Source organism: Pagrus major, chromosome 4 (genome assembly GCF_040436345.1).
Source record: "Pagrus major chromosome 4, Pma_NU_1.0".
NCBI classification, from domain to species: Eukaryota; Metazoa; Chordata; class Actinopteri; order Spariformes; family Sparidae; genus Pagrus; species Pagrus major.
This window is the reverse complement of record NC_133218.1, coordinates 9,884,286-9,907,847: the sequence shown is the minus strand read 5'-3', so window position 1 is coordinate 9,907,847 and position 23,562 is coordinate 9,884,286.

Genomic DNA, 23,562 nt, shown 5'->3' with positions numbered 1-23,562 from the left:
CACCTTCAGGGCTACATCTTAGAAGATTTTTTCCAAAGTACAACAAAAACATGGACATACTGACAGATCAGGAGGAAATGAAGGGCCATGGGGTTAGAGGGTCACCACCAAGATTTAATGATCAGACATGCACAGTGCCATACAGTACCTGTAGACAGCTGCCCTGTGACCAGAGATGGATAGTATTTCAATTACATATTTAGATAAGATAAAAGTATATAATCAAATGGGTATGATTTAAAAACATAATTTGTAATAAGATATTTTTTTAGATATTTGTTTCCATCTCTGCTTGTGAACTATAACAGGTCACCGGACAGCATGGGTTACACAGAAAGCATTTGATGATAACTAACTTTCCTTGACAATGTGTTTCTTCTCTTTGGGCTACACGGTTCCTAATGATGCTCTGGACACTCACAGGTTCAGATAAAGAAGAATTTAGTGAGTTCCTCTTCTCATTCCAATGCCTCCCATTTTAAAACTATGGTACCACTCCATAGTGATTCTTTTTTTTTTCATGGCACCCCCTTTTCAGCAGCTCAGGTTTGGTCATCTCAGACTACTTTGAGGGTGAAATGAGTCTCTGAGCTCAGTGACAAGTCTCCATCGCTGCTCTGTCGTTTTCTATGTCTGACTGCTGGGTACCTGTAAGCTGTAATTTCATTAACTGCAGCACAGCTGCCATTTTAAATATTGTAATTTTGACATTTATTTTTTTGCTTTTTAAAGATAATAGAAAAATGTAGTTGAAGTACCTATAATAAATGAATTATAGGAATCCAGAACACCTTTCCAAATCAACGCTAATGTTGCTTCATGTCTGTTAAATAAACTGTTTAATAACATATTACATTTTTTAGGTGATATGCTCTTCTCAGCTAGTTTCTACTGCCTTCAAGTGGCTAAATATATTAATCTGCTATTGCATGTATTATTGTATGCAGGAAAATATTGTATAACGTTTTTAACTCCGCCATAGAGGTTATGTTTTCACCCGTGTCCGTTTGTTTGTTGGCCGGTTGGTTTGTCAGCAGGATTACACAAAAAACTACACAATGTATTTCCATGAAACTTGGATGGAGGATGGGTCTCGGCCCAGAATAGAGCCCATAAACTTTTGGTGCAGATCCAGATAAAGGGACAGATTAAGGACTTTTTTCTCACTTTCTTTAACATTGTTAGGCGTTTTTCAACATTTACATTAATTTCGCAGGGAATAATGCATGGAAATTGACGAGTCTGGCATCTGTGAAAATCTGGATCTGGCAGATTTAAATATGTTTAGTTTGATATTGGATTAGGCTTGATTGAATTAAAGGTGACTAGTTCTTATGGTGGTGTGAAATTATTAAAATGCACAATAAAAAAAGTAAATGAAAAAATCTTGTGGTGGCCTTAGCTAGGGCTGCACCCAGAATTCGTTCTTGAGGGGGACCAGAAGGGGCCACTGAAAATCTTAGGGTGGCCACCAAAGGCCAGCGCTAGGGGGACAGTCAAAAGTGGCTGGCTGGCTATACATTTCTTATTTTCATCTTATATTCATTATTGATTTACATTAAATAAATAAGTGGGGCCGACATTTTTACCTTGGGTGCGCCACTGCCCTTAGCCTGTCATATAGCTGTTGTGCCACCCATTTTGGAAACCACTGCTGTAGTCTATGGATTTGATATTTTGTCTTAAAAAAAAAAAAAATAGCAGAAAACCTGTGGCAGTTCCCATTAGCAGTGGAGGGTGAACAGACAAAGAAAACACCACATACAGAGAGTCAAATTCATCATCGAAGACACCACAGTAGTGAAACAGATTCACAAAGATTCCCTCTGAGGTAAGTTACAGAAACAAACTCTGCAATGATGGAGACAAAATACAGTCTGACATGTAATGTGGACCAAAAATAAACCACATCTTTATTAATAGACAATCTGAGTGTCATAGTTGATGCACGCATCAGGCTGGGACAAATATGTCCCGAATCAATCCATGGCATCTCATATCTGATATTTGTGGTGCTTCTCTTCAGCTAATCAATCTTCACTCTGTAATCATAATCATAACTCCACCACAGCCCAAATGACAAACCATCCAGTCATCCAACATATTACATTTATGACTGGAGTTCCCGCAAGTGGTAAATGTTCCCTCAGCTGGACTTACATAATGTATTTAAAGCACGAAATCCTATCTTACTTCTTTAATTAATTCCATAAATCATTATTAATAACCTTTAAAGCCCCCCATCTGCATGGTTATAATCACCATAGTCAATCTTTGGTGTCAGGTTTGATTGCCAATCCATGTCCTTCTCTAATTGACCTTGTCCAGTGAGGGAAGAGCAGACAATATTGCATTTTCCCACTGGTGCCCCACTCATTTCTACTCCAAATGAAGACTGCTCGCAGTTTGTTCAGCAGATTGAATTCAATCACTTTATCCTTTAAACATCTGACCCGCATTCTTCAATTTAAAGTTATTGAATGTGCAAATGTGTTTTTGTTTGTGTGAATGATGTCTTTAATTTAGAAACATACAAAATTTTGTTCGAATGTGATGTTACAGCTACACTGCTGACTGACTCAGCATCCATTCTAAATAGTGTAGAGGTGTAGACTCTAAAAAGTAAAACAATATCTGGTAAACTACAGTCAGACAGAGAAATGTTGTTGTAAATTTGATAAAATGTCTTGTTTCTTTCATTGACCTGTGGACAGCAGGAATGATGACTTATTCTCTTTCCTCCTTTTAACCCCCAACAGTGACAATGTGTCAGAATACTTGGTTTCACTACTGATAATTCATAATGATCACTTTTAATTTTTGAAAAAATTTAAAAAAATCACAGTAATTGTAACTGACAGGCTTGACCAGCTAAATATAGTCAGATTTAAATAAATATTAAATACCTATAATTAGGCTACCTTTCATTGAAAACTGTGCCTCTAGTCAATTCAAAATGAAAGGTAGTCACATCTAACTCATCACCTCATGCTTGCACTGGCTGTGTCAAGGCACATTTCTGCAGCATCCCAGAAGCAGCTCTCCGTTCAACTCCACAGAGAATATGTGCCGAGTCTATTTTGATGGAAACGGACCACAGCCACTTCAATCTGCACAGAGCACATCGAGCCAGACAGGAAGTCAGACAGTGGAATGGCATAGTGCATCCGGTCAATTTCCAAAATAGTCTGTGCAGACTTAGGCACTCCAGCACAACAAAGTCAGAAATGAAGCTCAGCGCAAGTTCAATCAGGAATAATATCTTTTCATTCACCTCTCTCCCTGCTCCCTCCATTCACCTGACATGGGCGTTTCTTCATGTACTCTCTCTCCATTTAACCAACCAGATTCTGCAACGAAAACTAACAGCCAATCATGTCTCTGCTATCAAACTGCCATCAAATGCAGGTATGATGAAACACTCTTGGTGGTCCAGGTTACAGAGACATACCCGGTGGAATCAAGGTGTTAAGCTCAAAATATGACGCTCTACCTGCCCCTATAGTGTAATATATGGATGTGAAGGGCTTCGCAGTCAAGTTAGCAATAATACTTAATATGCAACGTCTCCATAGACTTTTAAAAATAAAGCTTGCTGACAAACAGTTCACATAGTATGACATACAATGGCTTTTGGAATGTTATTAATGTTGTCAAATGTTACTGGTTTGGTTAAGTTTAGGCTAGTAAACTACTTGGTTAGGGTTAGGAATAGATCATGCTTTGGGTTAAAATGACAACATTCAGTCTTGTAATGTAGGTTATGTAACTCATGTAAGTGACATAACTCACGTTACGTAAAGTGCGGGACGTCACTCACCTAACGTAAGTTACTCCATTTACATGTGTTAACTTATGTAACATCATTTTAAAACAAGTCACTCTTCACTCTTCAAACCCCACCCTCTGGAGGGAAACCCTTGTGAATGACCCACCCTCTGACTCGGACCTTTCTCGCTCTTTATGCTACTGCACTATAGGGGTGCTTCAAGAAGTCACACTAAAGGGGTACTTACTGCATCAAACTTACTTTACACTTTGGGAGTGAGAATGGACTGGACAGATCACACCCGACTGTGAGCCACAAGTTTGCTGCTGTAGGTATTTGACCCAGTTCTGTATTCATGTTCTGACACATACACTAGCTGTGAATAAAAAAATGCACATCTGTAAAAGGAGCAGTAGAGAAGGGATACAGCATATCAGCTGTAGTCCTGATATTACACAGGAGAGGTTTTTTTTGTGGAGCGCTTTGTCAGGTCCTTATTATGCTGTGTTTGTTAACATTGTCCCTTGGGGCTTGCCATACAGGTGAATGTACAGCCCAAAGGCTTAAGTCATCAACCTGGACCAAACCTCTGTAGACTGGTGGAAACTGTGTGGTTGCAGAATAGTGGCAACACAAACTGGGGCATTAAAATTCATTTCAGCACTTTGATTTGTGAAGGATGCATTCCACCGCTGTTTGTGTTATACTTCAATGTCAAACGACTGCGTGTGTGCAGAATTCTATTCATCAGTATTTTCGTGGTGCAAAATATGGTGAGACCTCACCTTTTGTCTTACAAGGTTGTTATTCAAATTTAGAGACAAGCTTATTTCATGAACTGTTACTGTGTGTATCACAGAAAAAGCTGTTTTTAATTGCCTGCAGGGTGCTAGAAATTAAGGTCCCACAAAGACAGCTCGAGAGCTCTTAAACAATAAATATCTAAACCACGGGGTCTCTGTTCAGCTCCGGGCCCCCTAAATTATTCAGGGTACCCCTACACTCCTGTGGTGCTCCTGATTGCTGTCATATTGACAACTATCAAATGGAGCCATATTTTGGTGGAGGAAAAGCTACACAGCCTGTGTTTAATCTCGATCATTTGATTTACTGCACAGTGACACAGGAGTTAAACTGAGGCTACTCTTTGTGCCCTGTGTGTAATTTCTTGCCTTGTCAAAAACTATGCTAAACAAAACAACTTCTTAAAAGAGAGCCAATAACACACATACACACCAGTGGACACACACACTAACACCGGCAGGGTGATTTATTTTAAGACTCTGAGAGTCTAAGAATGCCATTTAGTAAAGATGGCAGTGGGTAATAAATCCTCATCAAGTCTGGTACATCCTGTTAGCTTCTTCTCTCCTAGTGACAGCTTTTTAATAAGCTGTGTGTGGTCCTGTATGTGTACTTGACATTTACTAGCTGACGTTACCCCTCCCTGTCCGTCAGTGCACATTATGCATATACTACTAGAACCCAAGCAAAGCATTAGGGTGTACTATAACCATGTCATTCGTGCTTTTCAAGGTCTGAGGGAATGGAGCCTGTTTGTTGCTGTAATTGATTTCTTTTCAGCCACGCAAATGAGTTTCTTATTTCTTTGGAAGTTATTTATATGGAAATGGTGTGATGTTGTGACTACATTAGTCGAGTTATTCTCACCTCCTGCTAAAGTAACCACCTCTTGGGGAAACTCCCTTTGTTGCCATTTTCTGTTTTGCTGATTCTGTCAGCAAAAATTAATTGGTGTCCATTTTCACTCCCCTCGAGCCTTAATTTCTATGAGCAGAGAGATACCCAGGCCCAATTAGGTGGTGTAAATAACATTTGCTCTATAATTGCTTCAATAAAGATTTATCGCCTTCTCTTCATTGTCCTTATGTTAAGGCACTGCAAGGCTAGCCAGAGGAGACTGAGGCATGGCAAAGTTATCTGGAGGAGTTGTAAAGACATGCACGCTGCTGAATGTGGTATAGACTTAGACATAGCGTCCGTGTGTATTTTCAACGCCTGGATGTCATAGTGTGTGTGGAATGGGGTATTGTGTATTTTGCCTGGGTCGGTTGGGGGAAATCTAAAAGAAAATAAGCAGAGAGGACACACACACACACACACACACACACACACACACACACACACACACACTCACACAAATTATTGTTATTTCCACTGACGTGCATTAAATGACAAAGTGACAATCCAACAAATGCAGATTTTCTTTCTTTCATCCCCAGCTGACCCTCTGCCTTCATCTCCTCCTTAGTATCTGTTACTTTGTCTGTAGCCACATATTTTACTGACACATATGTAGCTCATAATGGTGACGGTGGCACTTCAAATTTTTGATTAGTTTTCTAATGATGTGTCCTTGATTTCAGATGGCAGCAGACAAAAGCCTCTTCCTCATTATGACTTTTGATTGATTTTGCCGGCTGAATTAACAACTGACACTGGCAGATTTTATCAGATGTACTTAGATAGCTAATTGCCATTAATTGTGTGAGTTAATCTGGCAGATCAACTGGCTTTTGGTGTCTCCGACTGATTAACTAATGAGAGCACTGAAACGATAACAACAACACAGACTTCAAGAATGAAATATGATAACAGTGATGGTCATAAATCAGCACTTCTTGACTGTTTCACTTGGAAAACTGTACATCAGAGAATGTTTTACTGATTAAAGTCTTTCTTTCAAACAAAGCCCTAGCAATCATTCTTGACTAGCATGGTTCGATATGATCAGCATTTTTAAACATTATGTTTTACTTAAAATAAAAATATCTCATACTGTAGAAAGTGCGATTTCCTGTTCTCTTAATCATAAATCAGGTCTATGTGCTCTATAAATACTGTGAAAGTATCAAAAAGCCGAATCCACAGAGAAAGGCACACAGCCGACGTTCAGAAACTGGATTCAAACAAGCCGGTGTGAAGGTTGTGATGCCACAACTATGCAGTCACCGCCCTCAGCCACGCCCCCCTGTATTAGTTGCAAAAACACCAGCAGATCTGAGGCGGTCACCAAAGTAAAGAGTGGACCCATTTTTTTCAAGCCACATGTTCTGCATATTCTGACACTAAATTGCAACTTAAGACAAACAAAGGAGGAGAAAATTCACTCTACTTTGGATGTGTTGCTGTCTGTGCCTCAACAACACACTCTTGTGAGATCTGGCAATACGTTCTCAATCCCAATTTATCAAATTTTATTCAAATCTTATTCACTGGCCTTAAAGGTCCAAGTTGTAAGAATTTCCCAACTTGTCAAAAACTGACGCTTTCGGATGGCAGCCAACCCGACCTACAATCCCAATCCCAAATTGGACCTTTAAGTTTCAAAATATGACGCTTTACTTCCTCACTCTTGTGTCAGTTCTACACATGAAGGGCTCTGTGGTCAGATAAAGAGTCTTTGATTAACCCTGAGGGCAGAACCTTTTCACCTTGTCCACCAGCAAATGATCTTCAGTTCAGAGAAGTGCACTGTTTACTGCCACCACTTTACATGATTTCTGAATAATACTAAATGTACTTCAAACTCTCATTTGATCTGTTTTGATTTACAGCTTGTTCATGTTGTATAAATATTATGAGAATAGACTAGAGAATGAGGTCAGCCACATCCACTGCAAAATACAAGTAAATTGTGCCTATATGTGTAAGCAGAGACATACTAATTTAGTGTGCGTGTGTCTTTTCCTTTTTTGGCGGGGTAATGCTAAGAATGCTGAAAATATTTAATGTACCGGGACAAAGCCAACTTATTGTTACCACATTGTACGTTCTCTGAAATATTCAAGATCGTTCATCAAGGATGATCAACAACTTTACAAAATCTGTTGGCAGGATGTACTATTTAAACAGTGCACAGTTCTATTAATGATGTTCAGAGGTATGATTAGCGAGGGAGAACTCTGGCTGGCAAGAAGATCCACTGCTCATCAGGGACCTTGGAACCATCAGTTTGCCGTCATTAGTAAAAGCTATTGCTTGCCTATTCATGCATTTCCCATGTAGGATCCAAATAAACATGGCAGTGCTTGGTCTGCCAGGTGGATCTGGGGCTCGCCACGTCCTCTCCTCTGTTTCTTTTCCTGTATTAATAGCTCCTCAGGAGAGCCAGAGAGGTCTGTATGTCAGGTTTTATCTCCAGAGAAGAACAGGGGGAAAACTAAATGAAGCCTGAACTTGAGAACAGCCCCATCTAAGCTTCTCAAGGGGATGCTCGGAGCACATTAAGGGAAACATCAGTAATGTGCAAAACAAATGGAGGGATGTGAAAACCCCCAAAGACTTTTCCCCCACCAGCCACGTTGAGCTGCTGCCATAAATCTCAGGACCCCTGTGCACACTGTTGTATTCAGACCAGGGAGGAGCAACGGGAACTCAGCAGAGCCAGGTTTCTTCCGCATGGTTACAGTGTAACTGTCACAAGGAGGCTTTTCATTTCGCTGCTTAGCTCCAAATGTGGGCTGCTTGTTGTCTCATTGCCAAAGGCTTTTCAGACTTGATGCACTAAACAGTTAGTCGAAAAAGTTAAAGCAATTATCCATCGCGTCTGTCCGGGGAGTATTTCTCCTGCCTTCAATGACAGTCTGTTTGTAACTACATGATTTGGATAAAGACTAATGGAGTGTGAGTAAAGCACAGGAGCAACGGGATTATACTAATAAAGATGTATTATGGCTGAGAACAAAAGGCCTTGGCAAGGTAGCCGACCACTGGGGCTTGTGGGTTGCTCGTGGATAGGGAAGGTGGGCGGTACGCACTGAGCTGTACATTTTCCCTGATGAAATGTAGGCATGCTTTGCAATGGTAATGCAGATTATATTCTGAACACACTGAGTGATGGAAAGGCATGATGAAGTGTTACAATTAGATCCTGAGGATTTCCCTAAATCTGTTCTCGTTAAGCCGTGCCAGCAGTGTGGCTCGAGGGATGGCAAGGTCAGTCTGTCTTCCCTCGAGCCACAGCTTTGGTGTAAACTGAAACATCTCAACAAGTATTGGATTTCAGTGACATTTTATGAAAACATTGTCCCCAGATAATGATGACAGCTAAATCTGGGGATCCCCTCACTGTTCAATTAGTGCCAGCAGCAGGCTTTGGATGTGAGATTTTAGTGAAATGTCACACCAGCTGTTGGATTGATTGAATGGATTGGCATAACATTTGATAGATATAGATAAGATATCCATAGTGCCCCTAGGATGAATACTGGTGTCTCGGTTGATCCCCTGAAGTTTCCACTAGCACCATCGTCAGGCCAAATTCTTAAAACATTGTATTTACTTTGGCTTTTGTCCAGATAACTGCAAAAAAAGACTTTCCTATCAGCCTTTAGCTTTGTGTTTAGTGCTAGTTAGCAAATGTTAGCATGATCACACACTAAACTAGGAAAGTGAACATGTTCAACATTATACCTGCTTTACATCACCATGTTAGCATTGTCATTGTGATTCAAGCCTCAAAGAGTTGCCAGCACGGTTGTAGACTCCTATACCTCTTTCACACTGGACAAAAAACCCACCAACACCCATTAACATCTGCCCTTAATGTGAATTTGACCGATCAGTATTCACTCCTGTGTCAAATGACTTGGCAGTAGTCACTTATGTTTATCAGCTCCGGCTCCAAATGGCTGTAATAAAAACACAACACCAGGATGGACATGCTAATTTTTGCCCCTTTTCAGACGCGATGCTATGACATGTTGAAGTTAAGGAAGTTGGCTTTCTAATAATTTTTCTTCCGTCTCTGACCAAGCAGTGTTCAAGCAGTGCTTCAGTTTGTGTCTGCAGTAAAATATATTTAAAAGTAACCACCGTTACACCGTCAGGGGCTTCAGTGTCATTATAGATCCTTACAAGCTGCCTGATCAGGACTGCACATGCGCAACTCTCAACAGAGATAAGAAAGAAACAAGATGTCTCACTCCTTAGCTACTTCCACCATCAGCTCCAGAAAAAAAATGATGTGTCTAATCCAGAATGTTATTAATAAAGACTTTATTAAAATATGTTTAGTGTGTTCTGGATGTAGTCTGACGAGGTGTATGATCTGCTGCTTTGTAATGTTCCCTGTTTTTTCAGTGCATTTGTGATGACGAACATGACACACAAGAGAAAAACAAAACAAAACAGAACAAGGCAAACTTGTCTACTGGCAGTGGGAAAAGATTCAAGGGTCACCTTAAAAACCTGCATATACACAGTCATTTCATGTGAAAACTGTATTAGTCTTGTGTGTGTGTGTGTGTGTGTGTATATATATATATATATATATATATATATATATATATATATATATATACACATAGGCTATATATGATAGAAATTCTTCAAAATATGAATTAAATACCTTTGAATACCCAAATCAGCAGCAGTTAAAACGTCAAATGCTATTTAACAACCCAGTAAAGGCAGCAGAGCAGTTGGGCAGATTGGGTATGAATTACCATTCTCCTCCTTCCCCTCTAGCTGTTGCTCATGCCGAATGGTCAGAGTGGCTTGCCTGGCCTCATTTGCTGGTTAATTGCATTTTATAGTTGAGCTAAAGACCTGTCATCTGTTTCTGTGGTTTCATTTATCTTACAAATAACCTAGAGAGGGTGGGTTAAAGTACCTGTGCAGGCCAAATAAGCTCTTTCGCTGAATTTCCCACATAGCTTTCATTGCAAATATAGCTTTTTCACACCCTATTTCATGCCCCTGATGAGACAGAATTAAATTTTGGGAATTAATGTGTCTGAAAATAAAATATGAACAAAGGTAACTTCAGGTTTGCGAATTCCAGCTGTCAATTAGGTTTTGCTGGAACAAAAAACCTTACAGCTGATACAAGTGAATTTGACCCACTTTTTAAGCTGTAAATTAATCTATAATTAACCCACCTAGAAAACACCAACAATAAAACAACCAAATATCTCTGCTGCTACGCTTTACGACACTGTGTTCCATCTTTTTTCCCCCTTTAAGGTAGAATGTATTCCCACTGTGAACGGTGTCCCTATTCCTTGTAATTATGCAAATGACACATTAATGAGGTGTAATTGTGAATTCATAAAACAGCAGGGATAAACTGTATAAAGATGCCATGTCTTAATAGGGGTAGTGGGAAGCTTCATCATTGAAGGGCTGAATACACTAATTGTTTACCCACCACTGCTACTTTAAGTAGCACATATTCATTTTAGGGGCATGAAGTCTAGTTATGCGTGTTTATACAACTTAATGAATGGTGTTGAGTGTTTGTCATGGCAGGGAACATTTACTACACAAACTATACATTTCAGAAGACACAGAGTCACGGTAACACAGCCCCGAGCAAAGGCTCTGCTATTTAGACTTGCCTTCATTTCTTCTGTAGCGTGTGCGAGATAATTAGTGCCTTGCATTACTGCTTATTGCAGTCTGTAGCCTTTCAGAACTGAAGTGAGTCAGCAGTTCACAGCCAGCACAATATTTAAATGCATTTGGGGCAGAAAGCTATAGAAAATGTCTTATATATCCGATGTATGAGATGAGATATGAGATCCGATGTATGATTGTATTTAGACTTAAGCACTAAATTAAGGGTATCAACACATGTATGTGCTTATATAGAAACATACATTTCGAGGGGTGATCGATAAGTTTGTGGCCTCAGGCAGAAGGAGGTGAGTTATACAGCTCTCATTCCATGCAGATACAGTTCAACTCTTTGTGATTGCACAGAAAGTTTGAATTTAATAACTTTTGTGGTATTTCTGTTTCAGGTAATTGAAAATTGCAAGTCAGCACACACTCCAGCCCACAGGACTTAATTGGCGATGGCTGCTGTCCAGGAATGTAAATCTGAAATCTGAACCATATTCACCTGATTCGGCACCCTCAGACTATGACCTCTTCCCCAAGATGAAGAGGGAGCTCAGTGGTCGCCATTTTGACAGTGATGATGTTATCGCTGCTTTGAACCAGTATCTGGATGTCCAAGACGTCGACTTCTACAAAGGAGGGATCAGTACACCTGGACTAGGTGTGTAAGGGACTATGTTGAAAAAAATGCTCTAAAATTCTACCTTTGGCCATTAACTTATCACTCATCCCTTGTATTTAAAAGACTGACTCTAATTTATTTTACTAGATTTGAACATTTATCAGAGAGTAATATTCTTATTTTACCTCTGCCACATTATGGTCTCCTTCTACTCAAAAATGTGTTTTGCTGGACATTACTTTGTGATGTTTGAGCATCGCTGTGCAGAATGATGTGTTTGCAAAATGTGACACTACATTAATCTCCTGAAGGTGGAAATTTTCTCTGCGCTCACCTGAAATCTCAGATATGTCAAGTGAGATTGTACTGCACAAAAGCACACAGACATTTGTGATATATCACAACTAGTTTGGAGGAGAATCAATATTTCAGTATGTAGTAGAGTGATGTAGAAACACAATGGACGCTAAGAGGTGACTTACCAGTCAAGTAGGACATTTTGTGTCTCATAGTTCAACTTTTGTAATGAATAATACTTCAATAAGGGGAAAATGTAGATTAAATTTTAAGATGTTTGAACCAATCAGTATTCAAAGCAGATTATTTTATTCATCTAAAACATATCTGGAGGGAATCTTTAAACTTTTAACTATAAATGAATGTCCATTACTTTCAAGTTCTTGCCAAACAAGTTCACACAATGCTGATTAATGACTTTACCAGAGTTTTAAAATCTGGAGTCCGTTGAGATTTTCCTGCACTGGCGCATTGGTAGCTATGTGTTTTATTCGCAAGCAAGCTCCTGCACACTGTCTCTTTCAGTAATTCCATATTACCAGATGAATTTCTGGTACCTGAACGTTGCATAAAAAATACGTGCAGTCACGATTTTCTTGTGCAACGAGTGATTATTAGCAACATGGTTTCAGTTTTACATGAATGAAATGGTTGCTAATTAGCCACATCTGTCTGTAATATGTGTGCAACCTGTATGATTGTCTGACCAGTCATGTTCTCTCTCCTATCGAGAGATGTCGCAACATTCAGAGATCTTACTTCGATGCAATTATGTCTGATACAACCAACAGAGCTCTGAAAATAAATCGTAACACACCCTCTTTTAGAATCAATACAAAAGCAAGAAACATTTTAAAGATGCTTGTTAGTATTCCAACACTGTCTAAAGGCTGTCACGAATCTGCTGAAAAACACTGAGTACGTCACTTCTCTTTGGCTTTAGTAGAGCAAGTTACTCTGTGGGTGTCACTGGCAGTGAGTTAGAGAGTGGCAAAGAGCGCGTGCTTTTGCATTTGTGACACATACAGATGTCTGGAATCAACTGCACATGTCAGGGCTTTAATTAGTTTCAACACTAAATCGATGGGGGCTGATTAATAAGACAGGAGCCAGTGCGAAGGTTGAGGTAGGTAACTGAAACAAGAGAGCTTGCTTAAGGAGAAAAACTAATTGTATGAATTATTGAGCAAGCTGTCCATTCTGAGCAATGATGCAATTGGGTTTTTGGAGAAAAAAAGATAAAGAAATAATAAAATTAAATGCACCCACTGGACCTAAAATAGTCTTTAACTAGATATAAGAGAACTTTGAATGAATTAAAATTTCTTTCTGACCTCAGAAGCCTAATCCTATAATGAGAGGCCATGGATGGACCGACAGATAACAAGTTCTTCCATTCACTCTTTTTATGGTCTCAGAACTGTCGAACACAGTAGTCTGGGCAGTCCTGAGTCTAAGTCAGGGGAGTAACTTCCATCCTCACTGTCAACTCAATCATATCCAAACTAATCATAAATCAACTTTCATTCAACACATTTTTGTGAAATTCCTTTTTGAGAGAAGAACAGCAGATTAATAAATTGATTTAAAGATTTGACAGATGTATTGGACAAACCTCAGAAGACCATTCATCTGGACAGGGAAAAGAAAATAGTGAAAATGGTGATTAGAGAGCTGTTACAAGTTAATATAGATTATTTGTCATACATTTCCCAATCCAATTAATGGCTTCAGATTTAAAATCAACAAGACATGCAATTAAGGCTGATTACTACTCTGTGAAAATCTATGAAAATCAATTCCCTATTCATGACAGATGAATATAAATTGACAGCAATTTGTTACTGACAACTTCGGACTACTTCCTGCCTGATGAGAAGCCATAACAGCTTCTACATTTTAAATACTTGAGTTGTTTTAATTCAGTTTGTTCCAAGCAACCTCCTGTAGTGGCTGACTGTGAAAAACAATCTCCAGAAGATGTGTTTAAACCACAACTTGTCAGTAATGTGCTGTCGCTGCCATTCAGATGGAACCATGGCGTGCACGGGGGGAAAAGAAGAGGCTCTCGGTTTGTATGAAAGGTCAGCAAGTTCACTGAAACAATTTGCTGTTCCTCCTCTAACACACAGGTAGTTAACCACTTTTATACATACTTGACTCGATTTCACTTGACATCTGCTATGCTTGAGTACACAACGGATTTTTGTTTTTCAGATTTTCACGATGAAAAAAAATCTAACAGTTAATGCATGATTGATTATATACCATACCTGCGCAATGCTGTTTTTTTGATCATTGTAGTGTTTACATGATTAGGTCAGCGATCACACATCAGAAACCGTGGAGACAAATTACTGAGGCAGGCATGCCTTAACATGAAAACTCTGTCTCTCCTTATTCATGTAGTAACCCTACATGAATAAGGAGAGACAGAGTTCACACTTCTGCATGAACTGGAAAATGAATGGAATGAACACACATTTTTTTTCTATTCCTGAGCCACAACTAAATATCAGATACAAAGATACATGTAAGAACCTGTCCTCCCGACGTAAAGAAGGGGACAGATACATTGCCACATTTAGAAATATTAACATTTCAGATTGGAATCCTCAGTACTCAACATTTTATTAATTATTAAGAGGACTACCCTCTTGGTGAGTTTATATTGGAACCTTCTCTGTAAAATTCCAAGTGCATAAGTTATTTTTGGTCTTCCTCAGAGGTTCAGATCTCAGACATAATCCTGAATTAAATTTGATGGCAACATTTGTGAGTGTTTACGGCATGAATAATACAACAACTCTAGTTCCAACTCTCAGCTCATCAAATAAGTCAGCTTGGTCAGTGGCCTTCAGCTTTAAACTGTGAAGCTTGACCAGTTGCCTACGAGGTAGCACTTAGAATAACCATGACCTGAATGACTGAGAACCTTCATCCACTATTGCCATTACACCTTATTTGGTGTAATAGCAAAGGTTGATGGTCATTTCTGTATTTCATCAATTTTGCAAGTCCAGGTTGTTATAATTAAAGAGCATGGTCTAGACCTGCTCCAATTGGAAAGTGTCATGAGATAACTTTTGTTTTTGGCGCAATATAAAATAAATTGACTCGACTTGATTTTGCAGTCAACTAAATTACTTCAATACTGATCTAGATATCAATGTTTTAGGAGGTAAAAAGAAAAATTGGCTTGGGGACTTTGCAATAATTATTATATTTTTACGTATATAGGAGTGGCATTGGTGTCTGTGGGACTCCAAACAATGAGGAAGTAAAGTATGAGCATTTGTAAGTATGAAAACACTGGATATTTTTGATGGGAAGTCATGACATCTCCAGCCATGTTTGTGACAACCGAAACAGGTATTTTAAGCCAAAAAAAGATTTTTTCTTACCCCTACCAAATATTTTTTGTACCTAAACCTAACCAGAGCATAAGCACAGCTTTGTGACAAGAGGAAATTGAAAAGAAATGTTGTGTTGTAACATAAACAAACTTAAAAGCAGTAACTATGTGATTTTGCAGAAACATACTTTGCAAACATTATTCTGATAATTTGTTTGAAAAATGGGGTTGTCAGAGACAGTTGTGTGATCAGGATGGAGAGGGTTCACAGACTTCAGTGTTTGTGTTTGCATCTGTATTTGTTTCATTTCTTATTTTCCTTAATTATTTCTTAATACGTAGACCATTTATTTAGTCATCGAGTTGTTTAGTTATATTGATGCATTGATATTGATGCATGCAAGTCATTATTCTCCGAGCATCTATTACAATAATGACGGAACAATTAACAGCAATTGCCTGCTAAACTGAACCATTTTAATACAAGGTGGTGTCTAATTCACATCATTCATTCCTGTTTTTTTTTTATTGTTTGTCTTCTGAGTTACAGACAGTAGCTTTTAGATTGAGTGCTCCGTGTTGGATTCTCCTGTGACAATTGTTTAATTACGAATCCTGTAAATTATTGTGTATGTTATTTTCTGTACAGTGACAGCACTGACAATGACTGCTTACCCTTCAAAAATGTCAATTAAGGGTCACAAATAACTGACTCAAAATGTAGCTGCAGATGTGTCCTGCTCACTTATCTGTCCCCACATACTGCTTCTACATATTTAAATCAATTACAGCTATATTCAGTCAATAATTTGTTAGAGTAAAGCAGCCAGTGCCGCCTTCAGCCTGTCGCTGTGCGTTGACTTTCGACTCTTAATTAGACAGGGTTAACAAAAGGAGAGCGACCCCCTGGCTTCACCCCTCTCTGGTGTGTGCCACTGCTGGAAGGACGTTTTCACTCGCCAGCCCTGCAGCTACCTCCTGTGATTAATGTGTGTATGTCGCGGGCTACTTTTGGCAGGGTCTTGTCTGACATGTCTTGAAAGTTCAATTGTATTCATGGTAAGCAGTGTTTAATTCAAATGAGTGCATTAGAATTGCAAATTCGACTAGATGGTTTGGAAGTTCAAGTACAATGTCTTATTAAGTATGGTTAAAAATATCTAGGTAGGACTGTGTGTGTGTGTGTGTGTGTGTGTGTGTGTGTGTGTGTGTGTGTGAATGCAAAGGAGGAAAGGGGCGGTAAAAGTGTGTGTTGTAAGATGGCCTTTATTTCAAACAGAATTAAGTGGAGGATTAAAGGTTGAATTGTATCTAAACATACAGGTTGACTTTTTTTTCCCGATGAAGACCAAAGACCCTTTGGTAAAAATGAACTCTCAGTCACCAGTCGTGTCATCAAAATTAATTTCAACAGCTGCTTGTTCAGATCAACATGTTAGGACTCAACCACTTTGCAATGTCTCATTTCAAGTGCTCTAAACTGTGATAGATAGAAATAGACAATTCCACTATGGATTGCCTGTTAATCACTTTGGCATTTTTCTCCCAATGTGCCAAATATTTCTTGGTGTTCAGAATTTTCATTTGCATGCTAATGAAGGTGAAGGGCAGAAGCCACTAATTACAATCCAGGAAAGGCCTGCCTAATGGTGCACTAAAGACATAGCATGGCTGAGCCCATAATTCCATTATGCAAATGCATAGTCAGGAGTGGAAAACCCACAGTCATTGCAAACTAGATTGGCTGTTGCTTGGACTTCTTCGCACTCGGTAAAAGATGTAAAACAATATACTTGTCTTTGTAGCCTCTGAGAATAATGGCGAAAGACACACTGCAAAAACTCTTTCCTTATCTCTACATCCAGGCTCTGTGAGCTGCTAAAAACTGCATTCAGATCAATGACCTTGAAGGAATAAAGTACATTTGAGTACGGTACTTAAAGGTGCCCTGTGTAATTTTCTTGTAAACAAATATTTTTTGTGATACATTTGCAAAGCCAAATTTGTGAGTATTTTAAATCCAGCACTGCTGTGTTTACTAGCTTGCAGTCTTCTTCTGTGCCAATAACTGGTTCAGCCAAGGTTATTATAGTTACCTAAAATAAATATAAAAACTAAAGCTAAGCATGAAAAAAACTTATTAGTGAAAGGAGGTTAAAAAAACTTTGGAACTTTGGGAAAAGTAACAAAATAACCAACAATATTTTGTACTTACAAAACTAGCCAAATAAAATAATAATATACAGGAAATGTGCTAAATTGTGTATTTGTTCATTATGGTCAAATTTGTCAACGCAACAAGCATGAGTATGCACTGGTTCATACGTTTATTGAGACTTGAGACAGCTGCCTCCACAAAGTGTTGGGTTTGTATTGTAATACCTGTCCTGAACTTATTAGATCCAGCCCCTGACAAACACCCATCATATAATAATAATAATAAAAAACTAATAAAACTTAAATTAAAACTAAACATTTGAAACAATAAAAACTAAACTGAAACGAGCAGCAGCATGCCGGGCAGGAGGGACTGCGACAGCTGAAGAGGTCGGTGTGTTTACCGGGGAAACTACATCACCACCACAGTCTGTTTGTGTTACAAACCAACTGCAAGAAAAACACAGACACAACAAGAGCTACACATAGTACAGCCTCTATGCTCGACTCAAACTGTTAACTGAAAGTCTTCCAGAATTATCAGAAATATAATTATGATTTCTCATTGGTCAACACGCTGTTCTGTAGTGCTGGTTCTTTGTATATAGACTTATGCACACAAATTAACCAAAAAGGTGGCAACAATTTGCACCATGTGCCCATGAATAAAAAAACAAAACAAAACATATGAACGAATATCTTGTGAGATGCAATAGCATTTCCAGAGCTCTCTGTACTTTGAAGATAATAAATATTGACAATGATGAGAAAATGCTGGCCATAAATAGTATCAAAAATGGGGTTTGATTTCTTTTCCCTGAATGAGCAAGAAGCAAAACAAGCTCAAAGTTGTCTAATATTACTGATCAAAAAAATGAAGCCTATTTGTGTCTGTCAGAACCATACATATGTAAATGACATGTAAATCTCCCCATTTTGCCTGCTTTATAGTGATTTGCAGTTGAGGTTAGGCAAATTGAGATTGTGTCTAATCCACTAACACTCACCACCCACACTCCCTCAAAGATTCTTAGCACAGGCAGTGTGACGACTTTCCACAATCATTTTTCCCATTCAGAGTAACTCCTACCATTTCTGCTAAGACACAGTATTGTCACCGGCAAGTCAGGTAAGCAAGAGAGAGATTTTTCCATCCCAGAAAAAGATAAGATCAGAGAATGCTTCATTTAAAAAGAGGCTTTAGGGAGCAAAAGGTGCCAGCTTTGGTGGATTAATTTTAAAGCTGAGGCAATTTGCACTTGTAATTGGTAATGAAGCAGCTATTTGCTTGCACTTTTCAGGGGCTTGTTTGCACCACAACTTGATTTACATAATTTTATTAGGGAAAAAGGCAAAAATGCTCCAAGTGAAGCGCCAACACATGCACATGCTTGTCCTTCAATCATTGCTTATAGCACAGAAAGGAATCAATTCGGTATTTTCGATACCCTGTAGGCTTGACACGTTGGCCAGCGCCATGACATCCACCAAATGCATGTTTGGACATGTGGTCTCATTGAGAACCATCCAGAGAGACGGATAAATAAAAAGATCAACTTCCCCCTTGCAGCGATGATTCTGTCATTGAGAGGTAGTCAAGTGTCTGTCTGATTTGCAGCAACATGCCAATGATCACAGCATCCCTGGGGGATATACAGCAGCACAGCAGGTGACAGTCATTTGAAAATGTTGGCTCGGCTCTAGATCCCAACATCAAAGAGGAAAAAATGGGACTTAACTCTGTTCAGGTCTTGCTTGTGGCGTTCTCTGTGCAATTACAGAGGGCTCACGTGGGCCCTGGAACACCCCCTTATTCTGTACTGCGAGCCAAAATCATAGTTTAACACAATGAAATGATAAAAAAAAATATCTGTGAGTTCCCTTACTTTTTCTCTTACCATGTAAAAATATGTATTGGTGTTTCTTGCATTATAAATGACACACACATCAACAAGTGCAAGGATTAAAAAGAGGTGCTTTTGTTCTTAGAGATCCCCAGGAGTTTGTGACAGGTCATTTGTTAAACGTGGGAATAATCAAAAACAGCATCAGAAATGTTTTCTTGCTAGCGCTTGTTCAGGTCCTTAAATTGGAGGGTACATAAAATTTGTAGTAAATACATGAATATGTGGTACATCAAAGTCAATGTACACACTTACAAAAACAATTGCTTTTTGAAAAAAAGTTAAAAATATATATATAAAAGCTAACAATATCAGCTGTCTGATAAGACTTGTAGCGGTGCATCCAATAAGGATGTGTGCTGCGCTTCTCTCTGGCTGCAGGCTGGCGAACATTCAGGAGTACATAGCTCCAGAAGGAGCTTCTTTAGCAGGTCAAAGGTACTCTGAACCTTGCCGCTCCATTATTTTCCTCAATACCTGCTTCCACTTTCTCACTTTAACCACGCCTTGGTTCCTTTGGACAAGGTCATTTGATGATAAAACAACACAGTATCATGCTGCTGGTGTACCAAAGCAACTGAATAACAGTTTATATCTCATTTGACATGGTCAATGCGAACACGACCAGGTGATTCCAGTGCATATAAGGTTGCCAATTACAGGAATTTTTGGACCAAATTAAGAATATGTGCAACCATATCCAAATGATAGAAAATCAGATAGGATTTTGTATATCAAATACCTTGTTTAGGATACAGCAGGACAACCCAGCCCAGCACTACTTATGTATCTAAATAATTCATGTGAAGTCATTCTCAATAAAATGGGTAGGGGAATAACAAAGGGAAAATAAGTAAATAAAATGAAGTAAATAACAAAAACCAGCCATATTGGTCCCAAAGACAAAATGTGACAATTTGGGTTCCGTGCTGTAACACTGCTGTGTGATAAAATCATTCTTCCAGCGTTAATAAAAACAGCATGTATAAAATTAAATTGCTGAAAAGGCATCAAGGATGTTTGAGTGTAAACATCTCACGTCATACCTCACACTGACATGTCTCTTCGGAGCAGCTGACAACTGGAAGCCATGGAAGCAAAACTGCGAGTGTACTTAACTTTCTCACCTTTGCGTGGACTGAAATAGCATAAAACATGGTATAGTAATTATGGTGGGAATCACCAAGGGAGAGATGAAAGAGTCTCTAAAGCCAAAAGTCTAAGACCCTGCACATCTGCTTTGAAAGACAAAAGAAAACAATAAAACTTTTCTTTCCAGTCCATATGGCCAATTAGAAGAGAAATCCTTAGTGAGTTTCACCTTAATTATTTCTCTGCCTCTCGCAAAGAATGGAATCATTTTAGCGTAAAGGACTTCTAATCAAGGAAAAAAATGTCACATTATAGCAATTCATGGTCGGAGATGTTGTTCACTTCACTGGTTCAGAAAAGTTTCTGAGCGCAGATGTGCTTAAGTGCACCTTGCTATAGGCAGCTGTAAAATAAAAAAATAAATAAAAATAAAAATCCACTTGTTGTGCAAACGTCTGTGGGAATGTATTATGAATAAATAAACGCACTGTCAAATGCAATCCCTTTGGGTGGTTTACAAAGCAGCCTCTTGATGTGAATAAATGATTTTGGTTCCCAGGATTGAAATCGTGAGATGAGAGAGGCCCGCAGCACACTTTCATTTAGTTATCCCTCTCTGTAATAAGCCAGTGACTTACTGTAGCTCCTCAAGGACTGTACCATATCAAACACATCTCATAAATACACGCAGGTATGCACAGTCACACAGGTGTATGAAGCTGTAAGCCTGATTTCCATAGATTATGCGCATTCTCTCTTATCTGCTCCCGCTCTTTCTTATGTATTCCATTTTGCCATGGTCTTGTTTAGCTTATCAGCACTTATTTAGAGTGAAAAGGGAAAGGGCCCAGACAGCTCAGTTTTATGTTACCAACTGTGAAAACTAAACGTCTCATGCGTTTGCCAACTGTTTTGAAGAATTACAGAGTGGGAACTCAAACGACTTTTATATTTGTTGCTCTCCAAATCCCTCCCGCTCTATACATGAGGGAAATCTCCGCAAGAACTGTCTTCTTTTAACCCCTGTCATTTAATATATGAAAAAAGGAAAAAATCACGGTTTCCTACAGCTGCCTTGTTCTCTCTTCTTGGACAGGGATGAAGATTTAGTCCTTAATTAAATGTCATTTTCCCACTGCCAGCTTTTTTTCCTTCCCTTTTTGTTTATTCTTCCTGGCGCCTTCATAAGACTGCCATACAAGTCTGTTTTTTTTTTCTTTCACTAGACCTGCTAGTGTCCTTGAATGAGAGCTGCTTGTATGAATGAGCCGTGTCATTTAAGGGATAAAGAGCAAGAGGAGAGACGTTTAACCTCGCGCTCCTCTAGTCTTTTTGCAATCTAACCTCACGCGCTGTAGGTCTCAACTTGCTCAGGCTGAAATGTAACACCCGATGCATAGCAATGGCCCCGTCTTCAGATGCGGTTGGCCCATGCAATCCCTCTCAGTCATTCTTCATTACACAAGAGATGGAGAGGCTCATCCTATCCCATATTGCTCTGACTCCTTTACCAGCGCCGGTATTTAGATGGTCTCATCTCTCTCTCGCTCTTACTCTCAGGCTTTCATCATGAAAAGGTGTTTGAGTTTGGAACACACATCTAAGCCCTTTTATTTTCTGTCTGTAGCAATCAGCTATTGTGAAAGAAGAGAGGAGAGGAACTGGGATGTTGTTATTGTGCAGAGGTGTGTGTTTGCATGGGGTCAAACAATGGCAACATGTTTATTTAAAGGATATGGCCGGTGTTGTTCTATGTTTCTGTTATTGCCAACAAATCCAGGAAAAGAGCAAAGCTGACGTGTTAGTTCACCTCTCAATACTTTATGACTTCACTACCTTAACTGTGGCTCTCAGCCTCAAGCTCATTTGTTCCTTTTGAAGATGTAAGGCTGTAAAAACAGGTCACAAATACAATAGTCTCATAGCTACAAAAATAATAAAACAGAAGGGCATTGTAGCTTTTAAGCTACCGTTCTTCAAATATGAATGAATATTGTATTTGTTGGGAACAGTTTCTAGCTGCAGATTAGTACACATTTGGTGCTCTGGTGGTTATATAGCACAGGACTGAGGTCACTGCAGTGGTTATGTAAATGGTAATGAAGAAACATGTAACCAAGTGTGATGTGATGTGTTTTTGGATTACACTGCAGGTCTATGCCACAGAAGACTAACAGGCTGGGCACATGCTCCTGCTGGCGTTACCACTCTCCTTTCATTTCGGCGTCCATGTGAACAGGTTAGATTGTTCACACTGGGTGCCTGAGACGAGCTTCTCATGCGCGTGTCAAGCGTAATTACTGCGTCACGACATCCAGAGATTTGGAGTCTCGCCTATTTCTACTGCAACACGTGCAAGAATCGAACTGAAAACGACCTGTAGACAGTCATATGGACATCATACCAGCGTTTGACTACAGTTTTAGTGTCTGTCTGTAGGTGTAGAATATGTCACAGACATGAAGAGAATACACACAACGGGTGAGGGGCAGTTTCTTTCCTGTGCACTCTCTTTTTTTCTCTTTCTCCCCCTCGCTCCCTCTTGTTCCCCCTCCAGGTTTCTCACTCTTTCAGAGGGGTAAAGGAAAATCATGTCATCATATTAATCGATAATTATCAAAGTCAAACTCCATGTAAACAGGTAGGAGCCGGGGTGCAGCAGCAGTGCAGCAGTCTCAAGTTGTGCGTGCTCCCTGGAGCAAGTTTGATTAAGATTTTACACAGAACGGTGTAAAGTTTTAGTCAAATCCTGATTACACACGTGTACAGTGGAGAGATGAGGAGTAGATGACTGTGACAAGACGTTGTTCCTCACATGTCCCAGGTAGCACAATTGTTGAGGCCCAGATCTGGCCCATATCAGCTACATACTGCATGGAATGATGGCACTTGAGTGGTCCACTCCTGTTTGCCAGATCTGAGCCTCAAGCAGGCCATATCATGGCCACATGTCAGCCAAGAGCGACCCGAATAAACCAGAACAGGCCCAAATCTGGGC